Here is a 21,714-nt window from a genome sequence, read left to right as displayed (position 1 = left end):
AAGCCTTCCGTGATCACGCACCCCCCCTCCACGCAGTTGCTAGTAGCCAAGGAGAATTAAAAACACACGATGGACTCTTCAGAAGAGGTCATTATCTTCACTCGAGTTTCTGCGTGGGAAAGACGCCGGACGCCACAATCTTCTGAACATAATCCTACTGAGAAATCCAGAGAGAGTTGTGTGGAGCTGATAGTCTTAGTCAGTTTTGTAGCAACTCATTTGGCAACGGCTTGAATGTAACGGACGTTCATTACAACCCGGTCTCATCCAGTTCGTGAAATGGTCACGTTATTTGGATTTATTGATTTGTGTACAGGTCAATAATCAAAATAATAATGTCATGTCATAATTTATTGAAATCACACACACAGCAATGTTCTAAAACAGTTCTCCTATACATTTGGAGTCATGCAGTGCAAAAATAAACATAATGAACGTTATAACTCATAAAAAGGACAAACTATTTACATTTCTTCAAAAAAGGCCCAAATGTGTGCAAATCTCAAAACACTCTTCTCTGTAGAACGGTAATAGACTGGAGTGATCTCTCTTTCCTACTATATAGCCCTTATTCTCTCTCGGATTCGCTGGAGTGATCTCTTTCCACGCTATAGTCTTTGTATGACGGACCTGCCTTCCCATTGGTTGAAAGACGGTAGCACTGAAAGCTAGTGGCAGAAATGACCAAAAAAGTGATAAATTATGGACATCAAGTGGATAAATCTAGGATTTAACAGTTTGGATTTATTGCTGAACAACTCCGAAAAGAGGCACAAGTTCCAGGCTGGATAGAAAACCTTCTGTAAAGGCTACAAAGACACCAAAGACACCCCCGTGATGGCTAACTCCTTAGCTTTTAGCAGGAACAATCGGTAAGTAGCTACATTAAACCGTTATAGGTGCCGTTTTCAATCATGGACGATTGGTTAGGTTCCTGAGGGTTTTAACAGTCAGCATCATGAGATGTGACTTTCCTTCTTGGGTGATCCAGTTTTGGGAGCTCAGAGCAAGAAGGAAAAAGGCACAACCACAGCTGAGTTATTCCCGACAGATCAACACACCTAAACACACATATTCAAAGCAATATATGCATCTTAATCTCTCTCCCTAAGTATCGGTGAGCACACAGGCAGTGGAGCGTGTCCACAGCAGGACACACAACAAGCAGAAGTCTATTAACTAGGAAAAGTATAAAGAAAAGAAAATAATGAGTTTTACTCTCGGTCCATCTCTGCAGAGACTCAACCTCCCCTCAGTCCAAGCTGCCCTTTCACTTCTTGCTGTATCACCCAGCAATTTAAAAATAATAATTCTGTCTCTTTGACTAACTTTTCTAACTTTGCAACAACTAACAAGCAGCCTTTGGATATTCAAGATCACATCAGCAGTGAGAGCAGGCCTTTATTTAGTACTAGCTCAGATAAAAAGGCAGCGAGGTGTTTTTAAGTTGAAATAGGGTTTAATATGTTACAGCGTGGGAATAGAAAAGTAAGAAGACTAAAGTGGACACAGAGAACAGAGAGATGAGCATAAGGCAGGGTGGAGAGGAGGGTACGTGTGGGGTTGACAGACATCTTTTCGTGGCTGCTCGCTACGAGGGACGCCTGCTAATGCCCGCCGGCTGACTCACAACAGTCACCTTGGTACTCAAACTTTACCATGACTTCAAAAAAGGGAAGTATAGGAAGTAGGGCACGACAACGCAGGGGTGCAAGAAAAAAAGGCTGACTGCCCAGTGAATGGTGGAAATGGAACAGCTTCAAGGTGCTCAAATCAGGTGGGGGGGGAAAAAAAAACTTAGGAAACGAAGATGAGTGGGATTTGGATTGCAATGTGCTGATGATGAATACATCGTAAGTGGGACAGGATTTTGATCTATGTGAGGCTGATTTCTGGATGGAAACCTCTGATCAAAAGCACCCTGCTATGGATTCTCAAAGTTTTTTTCTATTGCTCCGCAACGTCTGATGCCATAATCACACACACACAAACGTGAAAGATAAAAAAAATAAAAAGGAGGTTAGTGACGTTTCTTTGTGCATTTCTGGAGGACAAAAAAAAACCTATTTATACTCCTGACTCCCTCTCGCCCCACTCCCCCAGTATCTGGGTGTATTTTCTGTTACGTAAGGCACCGGCTGCTAAACAAACCAAGTCAGTGGAAGCGCTCCAGCAGCGGTAATCATCACGGCGGCTGTACCAGCTCTTGGCAGGAAGAAAGAGATAATCAACAAAAGAATAAACAGAGAAGATGGAGAGCGGCCCGGTTCTCATGTCTAAATCAACAGATCTACAGAGAGAGAGGGCCAGGGAATGTCTCTGTGACTAGGTGTATGTGTGTGTGTGTGTGTGTGTGTGTGTGTGTGTGTGTGTATGCCTGTGACTGAGAGTGAGTGAGTGAGTGATGGGATGTGTTATGTAATCACTGTTGGACAGGTTTGGCCTCATGCATTTTCATTCTTCTGTTGAATCTGTGTGGCTGTCAGAATACTTTCAGTGGTTCAGAAGAAGTTACTGACACGTGTGAATAAACACGCGGATTTACACTGATACACAAGTCAGAAGAAGTGCATACAACACCACAAAAGACTTTTTTTTTTTTATGCCAAAAAAAATAAATAAGCTAAACTCCTCAAACTAGTGAGCGATGCGTTAACCACGGCTACGGAACAGCTCATTGCACTGAACACCAGTTTGGTGCCAATTTGAAGCTCTTGACCTTTTTCAAACTCGGTTCAGTCGGCACTGAAAAATGTACCACTCTGCCCTTCACGCACACAAACCATGTTAAAGCTGCGAATAATGTCCCGACAAGACCTGTCAGTCCCCATCAGTGCTGCCCTGCACATGGTAATGATGAAACTAATTCATGGAGGTTCTTGGTTGTTTTTTTTTTCCTCCTTGCAACATGCTCATTCGCTTTAGGGGACAATTTAATAGGATCATTAAGTTGGCCGGTCCTGGATTTAATCCACTCTCAAATCAGCTGAGCTTGTTCTTTCAGCATCAGGGACAGAGGCTGATTAGCATTCCACTGAATGAAAGACCATATTTGACCGAGGATGTTGGTAAATGAAAGGGATTACAATGAAAACACTGCTTTGTCTCACTCGGCCCCATGTGCTTCGGCCATGCGTTTTAATTGACCGGCTAATCGCCTCAATAATCAGATGCCCAAAAACTTGACGACAATACAAGCATTGTGTTATCACGTTTGCAGCGTTGAGGGGGGGGGGGGGGGGGGGAGGCTCCCACGAACGTGCTTCGTCTCTGATCAACACAACTGAATGTTATCTAGATAGATATTTTTATTTACGCGTCATGCCCCTAAGTGGCCCATCCCACACAGAATTGCATGATACCAATACAACAGTAACTAGTTCAACAGCGTCCAGTGTCCGGTGTTGGTGCACGATTACAGAAGGCTTGTATCATGTGGACGCGTCAACAGTTTTGTTGTCATTATTTAGAATCACACATGGGGGCGACAGAAACTACGCACTATAGCTTTAACAGCTGGAAGCCAAATAGCAGCATAGCAGCAAATGGTGGATTATCTTCTGCTTTGTTGAAACAGTCATCGAGATACAAACAATGATAAAGATAACGCATGATTTCTGTTTACGGATCTCAGTTTGGTTCCAACCACAGATGCTGATACACTGTTTTTATTCATCCACTAGGCAGCAGTTTGTAATGTCCTGGATTCCTAACAGCCTAAATACACAGCGGAGCTAATCACTGAACACTTTGAAATGTACCATGAAGCATATCACCGATCCCACGGGCAAGAGAAATATTATACTAATTATACACTGACTGACACGACCAAAGTGAAACTAACCTTTTTAAGGGCGAAGTGTGACAAGTTGGTTTCACCATATCTCAATAAAGATAAAGTAATAGGTTTTTGTGTGATGAAGAGTTAGTTTTGAGCATGACTTTTAGAAAACATGACACACAGGTTGGCAAGAAAAAATTTGTTAAAAAGGCAAAATATGTGTCAAACCATTCTGAATTAGGTATTATGGTCCTGCAGAGACGTCCCGGCCTACAAAAAAAAAAATCTTACTCTTGTAAAGTAGGGGCAGGACTTTAGAAGCATTACGCGTCTGCCTGCCCCTTCTCCAACTCATCCTTTTTTTCCATTTTTTGATTGATATGCATAGGATTGTGTTTTATATTTGTATTTGATTTTTTGTCTTTTTTCTCTTTCAAAAGTATGTTGATTGTTCGAGATGAATACAAAACAAAAAACCAAACTAATGTTGAACTGCTGCTCAACAATAAAAAAAAACTCAACAAAAAAGAAAAACACTGACTTTAGACTGTAAAACTTGTGATGTACTGCATCCAAACCCGTTTCACACTGCAGCACATCTTTCTCCTGAGAAAAATTATCCCGTGGATTGTTGTCGTAGTCTTGTTTTCCCAGCTGAAACCCAGCTGTTTCTTTTTTAAATTAAATGCCACTGTGGCTCTGACAGATGGCTAATGTGAGGAGAGGGAGATGGAATAGGTAGCAGCGAGTCCTCAACACCAAGGTTGATAGATCCGTCAGAGCATCATATCCCATGACAGACGAGTGATGTGGAACAGAGTCAGAGGTTATACAAGCCATTAATAATAAGGGGAGGCATGAAGAAAACTAACATTTCTCTCAAGTGTTTAGGATACAGATCAACACACGCATAAGAATCGTGTATGTTTGTGTAAACACTACTCAAATCTCTAATTGTAGTTAGCAAAACACAAAAAAAAATGTACCCAGTGCGCAATGTTGTCAAAGTTAAAGTACTAAGTGTGAAGAACCCAAGCCCTGTCAGCGTTAAATCCTCTAAAATACCCCGGATAAATATACTTGTTGGTATTGAATTGTTCCTACTTTGATCAGTCAAGGAAGGGAAGTAGTGTGGACATACGGTACATAAGAGAAGTGAATACATAAGAAAAGAAGGTAGAATGGATGGAAGGAAGAACAGAAGGAAGAAGAGTAGAAGAGAAACTAGGACGGGGGGGGGGAGGGGGGATACAGAAATGATGTTGAAAATTAAGTCTAAATCTGCAAAAATTAAATCATAGCCCCAGGCATCAAAGAAGTATACTTCAAGCCTTGAGGAGAAAATGTTGAAGCCTTCTGAAAATTAAAATGTCCAAATAAAGTACAAGTACAGCAGTTTACTGGGCCTATACGTGAGCAAAAACCCTCGTACTTCCCACACGCGCAGCTAAACGAAAAAAGAACAATTATAAGAAAACGAGCAGCGTTCAGAACATTAGGACCTAGATGGCTCCGCCACCACGGTGTAAGGAAGGCAGTCTCTGTGTGTGTGTGTGTGTGTGTGTGTGTGTGTGTGTGAGAGTCGGTTGGCGGCAGGAGACGAGTGTGTTGGGGTGAGTCAGAGCTTACATAAACAGCAGCAGGTTCATATCATGTCGGGGCGTAAATTACTGTAAAGCCAAGCCAGCCATGTGGCACCATTAGAACCTGCTGTGCCGCCACAGATTAACCAGCAAGAAGGGACCTGGCAACCCAAGCGAGGAGGGAGGGGACAGGGACAGACCAGGTGGAGACAAAGAAATTAAAAATAACTGAGTGAAAGCAAGTGGCTTCAGGCAACGGATTGATATTTCTATTATAAGTATTCATACAATAACCACTGTAAAAAAAAACACGGTCTGAAGCTGTTATCTGTGCTCTCTTCGAAGTCACCACACTCCTTTGACAAAAACTATAATTTTAGCTCGCAGTTTGCGTTATTGTGTGACTTTGGTGAAGCCGAACTAACCCTTCGCACAATGACACGAACAGATTTAGGGTTATACATTTTGAATATTTTAACAGCTTTACCTTGCAGTTGGACACAGCCCTTAACAACGGGGAACTGAAGCCGTTATCTCTGCTCTCTTTAAAGCCACCAGACTCCTTTGACAAAAACTGTCATTTTACCGCGCAGAACATGCCGCCCGAGACGATTGTGATTGGTTTAAAGAAATGCAAACATCCCTGTTTTTTTTTTACTCCTCCTATCCCAGAATGCATCTGTGGTGTAGCCAGACCTTACTCCACAGCGCTGTGGAGATAGAGCTGGCGATGTAAGACTAATAAAGTACTGACACCAGCTTGATGAATCTTCCTCTTCTGTTGAAACTGAGCTGAGCTCTCCATCTCTGCCTTCATTTTATCTTTCACGACTCAAACCAAGATCTAGCCTGACGTGGTCATACTCAGATTCTAGTCAGAATATGAATCTGATGCCGCTCCATTGGGCTGTGATTATAGGGCGTATTTCAACCCAACCAGGAAAGAAAATGCCTCCGCACTCAATTGGATAGACCTACCACCAATCAGAGCAACGGATAGACCTACCACCAATCAGAGCAACAGATAGACCTACCACCAATCAGAGCAACAGATAGACCTACCACCAATCAGAGCAACATATATACCTACCACCAATCAGAGCAACAGATAGACCTACCACCAATCAGAGCAACATATATACTACCACCAATCAGAGCAACAGATAGACCTACCACCAATCAGAGCAACATATATACTACCACCAATCAGAGCAACAGATAGACCTACCACCAATCAGAGCAACGGATAGACCTACCACCAATCAGAGCAACAGATAGACCTACCACCAATCAGAGCAACAGATAGACCTACCACCAATCAGAGCAACAGATAGACCTACCACCAATCAGAGCAACAGATAGACCTACAACCAATCAGAGCAACAGATAGACCTACAACCAATCAGAGCAACGGAGTACGTGACGTTGCCGAATCCCGTAGGAAGGACGGCAAAAACATCTTTACGATCCACAAATGCCCCGATCGCGGTTCTGTTCCTCTTTTAAAATTAACGTGCTGTCGAGATCTTCTATAACAGACGCGATAGCGGAATCTACACATCTCAATTCTCCAGCAGCCAATCACATCATGTATAGAGTCGGTGGGCGGGGCTTATGGCTGCGGCTGGGAACAGCGGTCTTCTGGAAGACTTAGAGTTAAGCTTTGAGAAAAGAACAAAGAACGGCACTGAAGTCATTCTTAAAAAACGAAGATGTGTTCAGAGTTTTGCCGACCGGATACGGCAAAAGGTCAATCTATCAGCTAGCGTTGCTCTGATTGGTTGTAGAGCTATCCTATTGCGTACAGATGGAATTTAAGAGGCAACCGTTTATCCCGCCCCTCGGATTGAGCCCTGCCAGTGGTGAGTTCCCAGACCCAACATCTGGATGTAGGTCTGGCTTGTCAGGCTACAAAACGGAGGATTCCACGACGGAACCGCAGGAAGTGACATCATATGAAGTTCAATCTCTCATTTAAACAGAGAATCTCTCAAAAGGAAACTGGGGGGGGGAAAAAAAGTGGAAGAGAAAGAAATAACATCACTGCAATCACCACAGAGTCAACAGTTTCAGTGCTGATAAGTAAGTTCACCTTTTGTTCCCTTGCTGTTTAGACGTGTGTGAACTGGTCGGGATATGAAGGTTAACCAGATTATACACACACAGGAAAGGTTGTTTAATCTAGGTGGGCGACCTGGAAACGGGGAGGGCTCCTGCTGCACTGGGGTGTTTTGGCTACCACTCACAAGTCAAGGTGACCGCTTGTCATCGAGTTTAACTGTGTGTGTGTGTGTGTGTGTGTGTCACAGCTCTCCATAACCTGCCACTACACTCCCATTTCTCACCGTGTCCAAGTGTCAGCTGGTGTACAAACGCTCATAACTCACACTCTTGAAAAGTACAGAAGCAATTTTCGTCACCACATGACGTTTTCAATCAAACAGCACAGGTAATGTCCTGCACAAACACAAATAATCTGCTTCAACTTATATCACAAATGGAATTGGTTTTATCGCAACAAGTCCTCCAAATCTTACAATGATATGGGTTGTTTTTTCCCCCCTCTAATACGACCCACGGGAGCATTTTCCTTCCTCATTTCTAAACTAGTGGTTCTCAACCTTTTTGATAGCCTGACATGCCAGCCCCATATCCAGATGTTGGGTCGGGGAACTCCCCATTGGCAGGGCTCAATCCGAGGGGCGGGATAAACGGTTGTCTTTCAAATTCCCTCTGCACATCTTCCTTTTTTAAGACTGACTTCAGTGCCGTTCTTTGTTCTTTTCTATAAGAAAAGCTGAACTCCAAGTCTTCCAGAGTCGCGGCCAAAGACAATTCCAAAGACCGCTGTTCTCCAGCAGCAGCAGCCATCTTCTTTGTTTTCAAGTAGCAGGGAATTCACACGGAACCGTCGCAACTCTACCATCATTATGTTAAACCCGCCCACCGACTCTATACACGATGTGATTGGCCCGGCCAGAGTTTGGTTTTTCCAGCTCGCAAGCCAACGGAGAGTTGCTAGACCCCCTGTCTGCAAATTACATTTGCTGCCGCTAGGGTGAGTCTAGATTTCTAGGCTACCTTTTTGAGTCGCGACCCCCCCAAAATAATACGGTTGGTATTATTTCGACAACGAGACCCCCTTCGACAACGAGAGAAAGAGCAGCAAACCGGTATAAACAGCTGTTTCTACACCTACACCTGCTGATTTTGAGTGATTTTTGTGAATGTAAACTGATGATGCTTTGGTTTAATGACAGTTTAGTTTTAGCAGCTAGAACCCAGCCTCTATGGATTTTTGATGCGTTTGTGACTTTTTCCTCTCTCCCTGACCCGCCTTCAGACCCCTTTTCTGTGAATGAAGCTCTGAATATAACACAGGAAATGTACCAAACTCACACAGTAATGTAAAAAACATTCCTCAGTCTAGTCTAGTCAGATTATTACTTTTTTTTTTCTCCACAAACATCTGGCGACCCACAAAAACAATCTTGCCACACCCTTGGGGGTCCCGACCCCCAGGTTGAGAACCACTGATCGAAGCGACAAAACAGGTCGTGGTGTTAAACACGTCGCAGTTTGGTTAGGTTTAGGCACACAACTACACAGTTAAGTTTAGAAAAAGCTGAGTTGATTTCCATGTCCAAATAACATCTTAATAATACATATGACTGGATGCAACAGTCCACATTGGTGTGTGTGTGTGTGTGTGTGTGTGTGTGTGTGTGTGTGTTTTGTTATCTTACTAAACAGTAGTTCAGTGAGGCCATCTCTTTAGAGCCACATTCCACACGTCCTACAGTCCTGTTGTACTGTGTGCTTTATCAGAAACTTCTACTGATAAACAGAGAGGGGTTTTTATTCCCACGAACACTGACGGAAACCTTTTAAACAATACAAATGGATAAGACTGGATGTCGCCTCAACTGCATTAGCCCTTCCTTCATGAATGTGTTAACATAGCACCGAACCAAAAGTATACCAAGCTCCATTTAAGGCTTATCGTTTCAACAAAATGAGGAGAAAAACCTTTCTGAGCTACAAATGTAATCTAAATGAACCAGTAAGGCACAGTGAAAGCACATGCTCTTAATGTTTGGAATGTGTGTGAAAGTTTGAATAGATGTAAGAAAAATGTGTTTTTCCTCACCCTCACGTTAGGCTGAGGTTACATGTCTTATAGTCTCGAATTGCCAGCAGGGGCGGGGCTAAAAAGGGTGCATGGGGTGGCACCCCCCCCCCCCCCGAAATAGGATTTGCCCCCCCAATTCATTGGGCTAGAGTGCTGTCAATCTGACAATTGTGATTACCATTGGATGAGTGTCCTGTCAGTTGGCTGCCTGTTCTGACAATCTTCCCAGCCCTTGTCACATGACCAATTAGTAGAGCTGTAACAATTCAAAATTTTGTTGTACAATTAATTGTCTCAGAAATAATTGTGATTAACAATATAATTTTTTTTTTTTATTTATTAATTATTTTTTTTTAAACAAATTCAAGTTTTGAATGAATCCCAGGATCCATCTTTTGGTGTTTTTTTTTTTTTTTTAAATAAATAAATAAATAACGTGACCCAGGTAACGTTATAACACAAACACACAGCCTATGAAGTAAACCACACCTCTATATTATCATAAAACATTTCTAACTGTATATCCCCCCCCCTTGTCATTGTTTACGTAGGGTCAAGTGCCAACAATTTATAACAAATATATAGTCCAACCAATAATCTCTTATATAATTACAATTTGGCTAATCTAAACTAAACAATTACCGTCATACGTCTTAAGACCTTAGCTAATGTTAGCAATTAATTGCGGTTAAACAAAGAAACAGCGATGTTAATGGACAATTAGATAATTATGTAATAATTGTTACAGGCCAACCAATTAATGTTTCCATGACAACTATCAAATTCTGATACCTTTTTTTTGTTTTTTTTGAAGTGGCAGACTGAGTCTTTGGGAATACAATTTGTTTAAAATGAAAAACAAGTGAAACTAATGATGATGTTTTAATTAGCAGAATAACATGAGGTTGTTCTATCCTATCCAATAGTTCCTATATATTTCTAAGCAGATTTTCGTTGCTGTATTCTGATAAAATCCCAGAAATGTAACGTCGTCGATATAGACACAACAGGTTTCCCCTCAGCTGCTCATTCACAGCTTACTGTATTACTGAAAGCAGCTTGTTGTTGCAGATGCCTGCAGGCAGCCCTGCAGCACAGCCGGCTACAGAGGAACCCACAAACATCTCCGTCTCCTCATAGGTGAAATCATCAAACAATGGAAACACAGATATATACTCAATATTTTATAAATGTTTACTGTACTTTTATACCCAAACCCAAACTAAAGAAAACAAAACTCAGACACTTACAGATAAATAACCATCTTATTTAATGTGGGCAAAAAGAGGAGTTGTCAGTTTCCCGTCCAGCGCCCACGTCGTTTAAATAGCAAATGCACCTGCGCCCATCTGTGCGCCCATGGGCGTGCTGGTCTTACAGGGAGGTGTGTTCAAGTTCATTCTGGGCGTATTGCTATCTTGAGGCAGCGGGAAGTGATGGCACCATTGACCAACAAAAACCTGGTCTAAAGTCAATAACGCAGCATTTCATTGTTATTTTAACAGAGCATTAGTAAAATGCTTCTAGGCTCGTGCACAACGCGCACACACTATGCTTGTTGACGCGCAGCAGCACACAAACTTTACAAATATTACAATGTGAAATAGTATTATGATATGATCTGCTCGTGCGCTTTCACTTCATGCACGAGCAGATCAGTTTCTTCTTCTGAAAATCTCTCCTCCCTGCTTAGAAAATCTTCCATCATAACAGCAATGCTCCAAGGTCCAAACGCGCCTGGCTTTTAAAGGGAATGGGAGATGATCTCTGATTGGTTTATTGCATGTTACGCCCAAAACACACCTCTGATTAATGAAGACACTAAGTACAACCCTTTTGAACCATGCGCCCAGCGCACAGAGCCTTTTTTCCGCCGTTAAACTAGCAAAAGTGGATTTGGACACGCCCTAAACGCACCTGCGCCAGGCGCTTCACGCCGTGCTCTTAGATTGTTAAAATAGGGCCCTATAGGTTTTCCTTAATTGGAAACATAGCACCTAGCCCAAACCCTGAAAACCAAAAATATGTAGACAGGCGTCCACAAACCTTTGGCCGTACTGTGTAACATTCTTAAACCAGTCCCAAGCTGAATTTTGGTGGTCAGAAAACCCATTTCAGTTGTTATTTTGCCTGTATTAAATCTGCCCCAGACTGAATGATGCTGCCCTGCAGAGTATTTCTAATATCTCACACACTTAGTGGCCGTTTTATTGAGTACACCCGGACACATGCATGCATTGTGCATTAAAATGAGAAGCAGCGGACGCCATTATTGTTTATGTGGAAAAAAGCCTTTACAGTATATACACTGTATGTGGGGGTGATAAGCTGATGCATATACATTATGTCCATTAGTGTTTTGCTTCTGTCCCTCATTATTCTGCTTTCCCAGGAAATGGACATTATTTGCTTCTGCTCAGCCAGTGTGACAATAGCCGTGCTAAAGCTGCACTGCTTCAACGCCCTCAGGAGATGTAAATTCAGTGCCTATCTGTTGTGTGTGTGTGTGTGTGTGTGTGTGTGTGTGTGTGTGTACTCAGCCAATTTCCCTTTCAGATGAGCTCTTATCTGCATGCCGGCGAGCACAGGCAAGAGCCAGCAGCCCCCTATTCCACAGACGCAGCTTTAGAAGGAGCCAGGGCGGAGGGAGGGGGCACTTCCGCCGCCATATATGGAAGTGCTGGAATTCCCCCCATGACAGGGCAGCCCATTTTTATTCCCCTCACGTTCGGCTCCTACCACAGGCAAGCTGACAGAGTGGTGGGGAGAGGCGAGAGCGTGGAGGTGACGGGAGGGAGGGAGTCTCCGCCGTCACCATGTGAGCCAAGTTGATCATCGTCATCGCCTCAGAGTGACGCAACAGATTTTATCTATACGCAAGCCGTTTAACATTTACACGTGCACATGCGAACGAGCATGTGCTCACACCAACACGTATGTTCACAGTGCAGGTGTTCGTTCACACGTATGAATGGCCAGCTCAGGATAAATGACAGGGAGCAATTCATTTTGGCAACATTTCCTGTGCAAAGACACGACGTACGAAGTTGTAGCTGCACGTGGGATGCCAGGATGTGTTGCATAGGGTGTTTGGTGTTTTAAGCCCCCAACGTCGTCTTCCAGGCAGCGCTGCATGGGAGGCACTATGGTTAGGCAAGGGTTAGGGTTAGGTACCTTGAAGTCGACAGTCGCAGCGCTGCCTTGAAGTCGACGGTGGGGGCTTGAAACACCATTGAGCGTTGCATAGCATACCTCTCTGTGTGGTGTGTGTGTGTGTGTGTGTGTGTGATGGAATTTGAAAGGATACAGCCTAGTACGGCAGTGAGATCATGATGCATTTCATAATTCATTGCCCTTAGCACACCTCATCATCCCTTCTTGTCCTCTTCCGACCTCAGATTGCAGATTAAATTTCCCTCTGGAGTTACATCTCCAATCAAACACACACTCTGACACACAAATACACATACTGCAGAAGAAAGTTACAGCTATTTTCTTGCCCTTCAGTCCTTTCCCCCACTTAATTTATGTCTAATTAGAGTCAGAAAAGAACAGTGGAGCTACACTCCTGTCTCCTCACCCTCCCATTTATTCTGTTCCATCCTCTGTCTGTCTGTCTTCGGAGATCTGTCCCAGTAACTTTCCTTTCATCCTCTGCCAACCTCCTGCTCCCTGACAGCCTCCACCTCTCCTCTCTCTCCCTCCAGCTCAAGTTGGATAACTTACAGATGTGCTAACGGCTGCAGACGTACTGCACACACACAGCAGATGCCAACAGTTATGTTGGATGACAGCTATGAGAGCTGTGCTGTAACAAAGCAGTTGGCGGATTCTAAATAATAAAAAAGGATATCAGTGTACACTCCTGCATCTGTTTTGGGCTGCTGCCTTCTGGATGTTGATTTTGGATCCAGCCCGTGCTTGAAAGACACATATTCAGTTCATGTAAAGAGCAATGCAAAAACAAGCTGTACAGAGCATCACATTTCTTTTATAGACATTATGTACAGCCTGCCTAAACTAAATCTGTATAAATCAAGACAAACAACTGGGTACATTTTGTTCTTTGTTGGTGTACTTATTCCCACAGATAACTGGCAAAATGGGCCCAATAATATATCACGTTGAAGCATTTTTAGCTCCAGCTACAAGCCTTAAAAACATCTCTCTAGCTCGCAGGTTCAGACCGCTGCAACTTTTCCCTGCAACGCTCTAAATCGGTTTCGTCGGGTCGTGAATCTTTGAAGCTGGGTAAACAAATCCATCCGCCCCATGACCGATTTAAGTTTCACTTACCATGATCCGTGACCGACCCCGACGCACATGATTCGACGATCAGTCGACGACTTGACAATTCTGATTCAACTACGAAAACTCTTAGTCGGGGACACCCGTACAATACAATGCATAACGCAGGTTAAAGTGTGCGACTTTAACACTGTACCCTTTGCTACCCACCTGCAATGCTCCCCTCTTACATAACACACCCCACAACACTGTCAGAGGGCCCTATTTTAACGATCTACGCACACGGCGTGAAGCGCCTGGCGCAGGTGCGTTTAGGGCGTGTCCAAATCCACTTTTGCTAGTTTGACGGCAGAAAAAAGGGTCCGGGCGCATGGTTCAAAAGGGTTGTACTTCGTGTCTTCATTAATCAGAGGTGTGTTTTGGGCGTAACATGCAATAAACCAATCAGAGATCATCTCCCATTCCCTTTAAAAGCCAGGCGCGTTTGGACCTTGGAGCATTGCTGTTATGATGGAGGATTAGAACCGTAATATTTGTATTTGTAATCTTCTGCATGTGTGTGTGCTGCTGTGCGTCCCTGTGTGTGTAACAAGCATAGTGTGCGTGCACTGTGCACGAGCCTAGGCGCAATTTACTAATTTGCTGTTTAACTAACAATGAAATGCTGAGTTATTGACTTTAGACCAGGTTTTTGTTGGTCAATGGCACGATCACTACCTGCTGCCTCAAGATAGCAATATGCCCAGAATGCACCTGAACACACCTCCCTGTAAGACCAGCAAGCCCAGAATGCACCTGAACACACCTCCCTGTAAGACCAGCACGCCCATGGGCACAAAGATGGGCGCAGGTGCATTTGCTCTTTAAACGACGTGGGCGCTGGATGGGAAACTGACAACTGCGTCGGTCTTAAACTAGCAAAGACACTTGCGTCTGGCTATGTGCTGCGCTGCACCGGGTGTAAGATAGGGCTCTGAGAACGTCACAATGACGCTGCCCAAAGATCAGTAGCGAGGCATAAAGCCAGAACAAAGCCTGGAGCTTGAGGAGGCCGATAGAGTTCTGCAGGGACAGGAGCACAAAGCCAGCGATGTAGCTCTGAACAGAGACAAAAGAGGCGAAAGCAGTGTGACTAATCAAGAGAGGAGAAATCATTGGTTTGAAACAATCCCACTGGAGGAATCCTGCCTGAGCAGAGCATTTTGGATTCAATATGCTTCCCTCCACATGAGAACGGAGGCTAGAGGCTTGCTTTCACCTCAAATGAACTCACACCAACGGAAAACGTAGCAGAGCAGCTCAGTCTGCCTGGTCAGTACCGCGGCTGCACATGACGCCGAGGCATCTTTTCATAGTGTAGAAGAGGGAAGAGGGGGAGGAAAAAAGATACTGATAATGGAGCTATCTGCCAAAAAAAACCTCCCTCCTTCAGTCCATTCACTGCTGCACACCAAACTGACGCCCTGCCGCTCACCTGCAGCACTTGGCCTGCTAGGGTAGCATCTGGGCTGGAGAACACACAACCAACAGCCCATAACTCTGATAAGACAGCATACTAGATCACCATGCAATTAAATATTGATGATAGAGCTGCAAAGACTAATCGATGAGTTGTCAACTGTTAACTTAAACGCCAACTATTTTGATCAATTGATTAATCGGTTGGAGTCATTTGTTATGAAAGAAATGTAAAACTTCTCTAATCTCAGCTTGTTAAATGTGAATATTGTTCTAGTGTCTTCTCTCTGTGACCGTAAACTGAATATCTTTGAGTTGTGGACAAAACAAGACATTAGAGGACATCGTCTTGGGCTTTTTGGGAAACCCTGATCCACATTTATCACCATATTCTGACATTTTAGAGACCAAACAACTAATCCATTAATCGCGAAAATAATCAACCGATAAATCAACGATGAAAATAACCGCTCGTTGCAGACCAAATTCATGAAAAACTGGCTGAAGGTCATCGTGCAAACTATATAATATACAAGTTCTGTCACAGTACGGTTGACAAAACAGCTGGAAAAGTAGTATTCATGACTGTAATTCTCTGTTTTATGTACACATTGGAATGAAAGGGCTCTGCAGGAGGAAGAAACCTGAGCAGATTGTACTCGTGAGACTGTTGGGTAGTATTACTCACAATCCCCACACATTGGACAAAAATCCCTCTCTTGAGAACAAATAGTTTTGGCACTGCCATAGTCTTGTGGAGGCTGGACTTGAGAATATGAAAATATTTACAGAGGGATGTGTGGCTCCAGTCACTTGAGGGTGTCGGTGACAGTTAGGCAATACAAATAATCTCAAAAAAGGATTGATGCGGTTTTATAATGCTGCTGAGACACGTGAACTGACAGCTTCTGTAAAAGCTTAACATAAAAAAAAAATAAATAAATAAAAAAAAAAAGTGATTTGGTTTCTTTGTACAGTTGACCGTCCCAACAGCAACACGGAATCAATAACGCTACAAAAAAAAAAAATGCTGAACATCACCGCCACCAAGATAAGTATGTTTTCGAACAACAGAAAATGGTGAAAAATGCCCATCGCAAGTTTCTGGAGCCCAACATAACATCTTGACATTTTTTGTTTTGACCAACCAACTGTTCAAAACCCAAAGATAGCCTATTAAAGCTATAGCGCGTAGTTTCAGGTTAACCTCGATAATGGCCACACCTGATTAGATCTGTAACAATTCCAACTTTTGTTGTACAATTAATTGTCTCAGAAAGACAAGAGACATTGACAAGACAACAGTATAATTGTCTCTTTGGGTCAAATTTAAAAAATATTTATTTATGCATTATTTTTTTAAAACAAGTTTTGAATGAATCCCAGGATCAATCTTTTGGTTATATTATATATATATATCTATCTATCTATCTGTCATGTGACCCAGGTAATGTAATAACACAAATACACAGCCTATGAAGTAAACCACACCTCTTTATTATCATAAAACATTTCTAAATGTATCCGCCCTTTCGTCATTCTTGTTGCTTGTTGTTTAGAGTCAAGTGCCAACAACTAACAAGTGAAATAATAATAAAAAGATATAGTCCGACCAATAATCACTTATATAATTACAATTTGGCATATCTAAGCGCAATCAACAATTACCAGTCATACGTCTGAGGACCTTAGCTAATGTTAGCAAATAATTGCGGTTAAACAAAGAAACCGCGATTATTTAAAAGAAATTGACAATTAGAAAATTATGTAATAATTGTTATAGGCCTACACCTGATCTGGCCATGGAACGCCTCGAGATCCTCCATGAGGAGCTGGAGGACGTGATGGGTAGACGGACTCAGACACAAACACATACAGTACAAAAGGAAGCACGAAGAATCGATCAGCTGATCTCTCTCTCTCTCTCTCTCTCTCTCTCTCTCTCTCATAATCCACTCCCACCATCGAACACAACCTCGAACCAGCCTCGCCTCTCCCTGACACTCGAGCTTTCATTCAACAAACAGAGCCTGCGGCACTGTTGGGATTACGACGCTTGGCTGAATACACTCCTGAACAAACATACATACAGATGGTGCTTGTTCAGCAACCACAACAACCTGAGAATACACAGTTTACACACACACATTGTCAGTGGGTATTGAGCGTTACTCAACACTTCGATCCACACCCAACGGTGAAGTTCCCCCTTCATTATTTGCATTTTCTGATGGGACATTGCGTGTCATTACAGAGCCAGATACAGTGCCAGCCACTCATCAGTACAGTATGGCTGCTGACTAACACACATACAGTCGTGAGACACTGCCCCCACACACGCATTCACCAGTGTGAGTCATCCAAAGAATTACATTCAGCAGCTCTCGTTTCAGCAGCACAGCAGTGAGGTTAGGGCTTTGGTCCTCTACAGTTCTTGTATTCTGGCAGCCGATAGTCGAACAAACAGCATAGATACGGAGCTACTGAAAAAAACTTCATCCAGCGAAGGGTCATCGTGCTCAGTTCGCATAGCTACTGCCACCTGGGAGTAATTACTCTCCTGCCTGGTAATGGTTGCTGCTGGGGAGAATTATTCAAATATCAAATCTCTATTGACAGACCTGCCTCATAATTATGCTCTTGGCTACACAAACTCTCTTCAAATCACAGCACAGATGACGCTGACTCACATGCAGTTGAGCACAAGTCATCACTGGGAGAAGAAGAAGATGATAATATATATATATATATATATATATATATATATATATATATATATATATATATATATAAAAAATTCCTTAGGACTTAGTTATCCAAAATGTATGTCCAATATCAGTCAGTCGGCATGATTGCCCATATTTGTAGGTCTATTTAGATGCAGATCAAATATATATATATATATATATATTCCATATATAGTCCATATTTGAGATATATATATCTCAAATATGGACTGAACAATGTCGGCACTCAGAGTACTTTCTGCTCGACACGTCAAAAGGTGCAGAGCTGCAAAGATTATTCGATTAGTTGTCAACTATTGAATTAATCTAAAACTATTTTTGATAATCGAGTCATTTCCGGCTCGTTAAATATGAATATGTTCTAGTGTCTTCTCTCCTCTGGGACAGTAAACTGAATGTCTTTGATTTGTGGACAAAACAACACATTTGAGGACGTCATCTTGGGCTTTTTGGGGAACACTGATCCACACTTTGACATTTCAGAGACCAAACAAACTAATCCATTAATCGAACAAATTAGCGACATATTATTCGACAATGACAATAATCGGTAGTTGCAGCCCTAGTTGTGATATTATGTTGTGTAATAGATGTTCCTGATCCCCATCTCTGTGCTGCATGATTTAAATCTTTGACATTTCCGCCTCTACCTTCTCTCTTCAGTGACCCAACAGACTATCTAATGGGAGCCGGCACCTCTGGGCCACTTCATCTTCCATGCATTTAATGAATTAATAAAGACCTGTTAGTTTCTCTAACATCGCAACCACAGACACACACACACACACACACACAGACACGCCATTGGATCGGCTCAAAAACACTCGGGGCGACAGCAGCGATCGCCACACCAGCGAGCATCGGTCTGCTACAATCAGCGGCCAGCAGAGGGTCAAGCTGGCAGCGGCCCTCTGTTTCCCCTCGCTCCTGCTGACTCTGTAATGATGCAGCCTGCTGATGACAGGAAGAAGCCCCACTGCTGCATTTCTGCATGATGGCATTTTCATTCTCCACCCCTAGTGTTCTCCTGCCAAGGCACTGCAGCCACGGCTGCAACTACCAATTCTTTTCATTGTGGATTAATGTGTCAGTCATTTTCTGGATGAGTGGAGTAGTTGTTTTGTCTATAAAATGTCAGGAAAATGGTGAAAAATGTGGATCAGTGTTTCCCAAAAAGCCCAAGATGACGTCCTCAAATGCCTCGTTTTGCCCACAACTCAAAGATATTTGATGTATTGTTATAGAGCAGGGCTGGGCAATATATATCGATAACATATCGATAAATGAGGCTAAATATCGTCTTACATTTTGGATATCGTAACATCGCAATGTGACAAGCGTTGTGTTTTCCTGGTTTTAAAGGCTACATTACTGTAAAGTGATGTCATTTTCTGAACTTAACAGACTGTTCTGTTATTTGCCTTTACCCACTTAGTCATTATATCCACATTATTGTTGAATATTTATCACAAATCTCATTGGGAAAATATTTTGAGGAAGCACCAATAGTCAGCCTCGACATCCATGTATTTGGTAAAAATATTGTGATATTCGATTTTGTCCATATCGCCTAGCTCTATTATAGAGTAGTATAAAAAAAAAAGAAAAAAAAAGGAAGTATTTACATTTGACAAGCTGCATGGCTTCAATTAAACTATTATTAAAATAGCTGGTGATAGTTGGTACAGCAGGCACATACAGAGGTTTAGTCCTCGACGCAGAAGGTCCAGGGTTCGAGCCCGACCTGAGACGATTTCCTGCAGGTCTTCCCCCTCTCTCTCCCCCCCTTTCATGTCTGAGCTGTCCTATCCATTAAAAGGCCGAAATGCCCAAAAAAAATAATCTTAAAAACAAAAACAAAAAAACTGTGGGAAATGTCCATCACACATTCCCAGAGCCTAATATAGCATCTCTAAATAGCTTCATTTGCCCGAACAACGGTCCAGAACCCAAAGATCCTCCATTTAAAATGAAATCAAACCGAGAAAAGCAGCCTCGCATTGGATTGGCTGGAAACAGAGGGATTGTCATTTTTGATTGATAAATGACAATCAACTAATCACTTCAGCACTACTTTTCATACAGAAACTGCTTCATGATACACCGTAGTCCCAGCCCCCCCATTCAGTTTAGATTCTGTCCACCTTCCTCCGCTCCCTCCTCCTCCTCCTCCTCCTCCTCCTCCTCCTCTTTCCGGCTATTAGCGATCCAAAGAAACCTCCTACAGGTCACAACATCAGGCGTCTACTCCTTGCTCACCATTGATCCCTAATTAGAGCTTCTTCAGGGAACAAGCGGCCATGTTGGTCTTTAGGTGTGTGCTTTCACGTAGCTTAAAGTCAACCACAATCTGAAATGACTCCAATCATTTCGCGGTAGCGTCTAAAGTCTCATTTTCAACACCCTGCCTCTTGTTGGGTCATATCACGATATGACGATATCCAAACTCCAAAGCTTTGTTTGTAGAAATAACAACGGAGGACCTGAGAGTTTGTCACCTTTTGCCTCTCAAGTTTCAACAAGTGCAGGGTGGTAAGTTTGGTCGGTGTCGAGAGTTTTAGAACACCTCTGACGTTGAGCAATTTAGTGTTTTCTTTTCTCCTTCCTCTGACTCGAGTCACCTAGCTGCATCGGTATTGAACTATTGAACCTAGCATCGCAGCTTGTAATTCCAATTTGAGGCAGGGGTGGGGCTATAAGGAGGGCACAGGGTGGCACTGGCTCCCCCTCAATATCCATTGGGCTAGAGTGCTGTCAATCTGACAATTGTGATTACCATCGGATCAGAGTACTATCACTTGGCTGCCTGTTCTGACAATCTTCCCAGCCCTTGTCACATGACCAATTCATGTTTCCATAGTCTCGCATTGACAGACCTTCCTCCGGAGGAAGGTCTGGCTAGTCCAAACCTCTATGAATCAATGATGTGTGCTCTCCCTCACACAGGTAACATCTAAACCAGCTGCTTGCAGGAGGAGGTGACAGCTTCTCCTCTGCAATGTGGGAGCAGCTTGACTGAACTGAACTGCCCCGAGGCAAACTGTCAGTTTGGTCGCAGCGAGAGGAATCCACATGACAGACTTATGCACCATTAGGGCTGCAGCTAGCAATCTGTGGATTATTTTCTGGATGAATTGTTTGGTCTCTAAAATGTCAGAAAATGGTGAAAAATGGTAATCAGTGTTTCCCCAAAAAGCCCAACATGACGTCCTCAAATGTCTTGTTTTGTCCACAACTCAAAGATATTCAGTTTACTGTCACAGAGGAGAGAAGACACTAGAACAATATTCACATTTAACATGTTGGAATCAGAGAATCTTTGACTCAAACCGATTAATTGATTATCAAAATAGGTGGCGATTAACTTAATAGTTGACAACTAATCAATTAATTGTTGCAGCTCTGTGCACCACTATTGCAAAAACAGCATTAGAGTAGGGAGGGGAGGTTGGGTGCTTCCAGAGTGGTTTAAACAAATCAATGAATCCATTCACCGCCGATGAGAAGACTAGGCTACTGTTCAGTTAATCGATTACTTGTCTTGCTGCTGTAATTTGACTTGAGAAAGTGATTTGAAGACATCACTTTTGACTGTAATAACTTGTGACGAGCTGTATTAACATTTTTAAAAGGCTAAATAATGAACTAGTTAACCTTTAAGGAAAACAATCAGCTGCATGTGTAGACTAACATCAGCCTCTGCATGTGAGCTAGATTTACGACCAAGTGGTCTCAGATGTGAACCAGCATTTTCGAGGGAAAAAA

At 42.8% G+C, this 21,714-nt stretch overlaps 1 protein-coding gene across 7 annotated transcripts in view; it reads right to left on the bottom strand.

Moving 5' to 3' along the window:
- baiap2b (BAR/IMD domain containing adaptor protein 2b) overlaps positions 1-21,714 on the bottom strand; it is a 98,253-nt gene that overhangs the window by 76,024 nt on the left and 515 nt on the right. The gene's annotated exons all lie outside the window — the stretch shown is intronic.

This window comes from Sander vitreus, chromosome 21 (assembly GCF_031162955.1).
Source record: "Sander vitreus isolate 19-12246 chromosome 21, sanVit1, whole genome shotgun sequence".
In the NCBI taxonomy this organism is placed as follows: Eukaryota; Metazoa; Chordata; class Actinopteri; order Perciformes; family Percidae; genus Sander; species Sander vitreus.
The sequence above is the reverse complement of the archived record's forward strand: the minus strand, read 5'-3'. Positions and strand labels throughout refer to the sequence as shown.